This window comes from Sapajus apella, unplaced genomic scaffold (genome assembly GCF_009761245.1).
Source record: "Sapajus apella isolate SASKATOON/1434 unplaced genomic scaffold, GSC_monkey_1.0 scaffold59, whole genome shotgun sequence".
NCBI classification, from domain to species: Eukaryota; Metazoa; Chordata; class Mammalia; order Primates; family Cebidae; genus Sapajus; species Sapajus apella.
The window spans coordinates 2,329,958-2,330,923 of NW_022436999.1; the positions used below are offsets into that span (position 1 = coordinate 2,329,958).

General features: G+C 45.5%; 1 long non-coding RNA gene across 1 annotated transcript in view; it reads left to right on the plus strand.

Annotated features, from left to right (window-relative positions):
* Positions 1 to 755, plus strand: part of LOC116528497 — a 2,305-nt gene extending 1,550 nt beyond the window's left edge. The window contains exon 3 of the long non-coding RNA XR_004259068.1: positions 400 to 755. This is a non-coding gene — a long non-coding RNA (uncharacterized LOC116528497). The remainder of the gene's footprint in view (positions 1 to 399) is intronic.
* Positions 756 to 966: the final 211 nt, after the last annotated feature.

Sequence of the window (966 nt, forward strand, 5' to 3'; positions counted from 1 at the left end):
TTTGAGACGGAGTTTCGCTCTTGTTACCCAGGCTGGAGTGCAATGGCACGATCTCGGCTCACCGCAACCTCCACCTCCTGGGTTCAGGCAATTCTCCTGCCTCAGCCTCCTTAGTAGCTGGGATTACAGGCACGTGCCACCATGCCCAGCTAATTTTTTGTATTTTTTTAGTAGAGACAGGGTTTCACCATGTTGACCAGGATGGTCTCGATCTCCTGACCTCGTGATCCACCCGCCTCGGCCTCCCAAAGTGCTGGGATTACAGGCGTGAGCCACCACGCCCGGCCTCCTTCTTTTTTTTAAAGAAAGTTATTATATGGATTGAATGCTGTCCCTACCAAAAGATGTTGACTTCAGTACCTATGAAGGTGGCCTTATTTGGAAATGGGGTCTTTGCAGATGATCGAGTTAACATGCATCATTAGGGCAGGCTCTAACACAGTGTGACTGATGTCCTTATAAAAAGAGGAAATTTAGACAGAGACATACAGGCATTGAGAGAGTACAATGGGAAGACACAAAGAAAAGATGGCCGTTTACAAGCCGAGGAATACCTGAGGCTACAGAAGGAAGGAGAGAGACGAGGAACAGAGTCTGCCTCACAGTCCTCAGAAGAGACCAACCGTACCAACACTTTGATTTCAGACTTCCAGCCTCCAGAACTGTGAAGCACAATACATTTCTGTTGTTTAAGCCACCAGTTTGTGGTGCTGTGTTTTGGCAGTCTCAGGAAACAAATACAGTTAAGTTTGATAAAAATCTTCTGGTCCAATCTTATTTCTCCAATGAAGAAACTGAAGTTCAACAAATAAAATGACTTATGCAGTTGTGGAGCTCATTGGTGGACAGGACTCTAAATTCCCAGATCATTCCTCTCTCCAGTGCTATAACTGGTGTGATTTGGATAAATCACATCAGGCTTCTACCATTGGATCAAGAGAATGGAGCGACGTCATTCCTATCTTG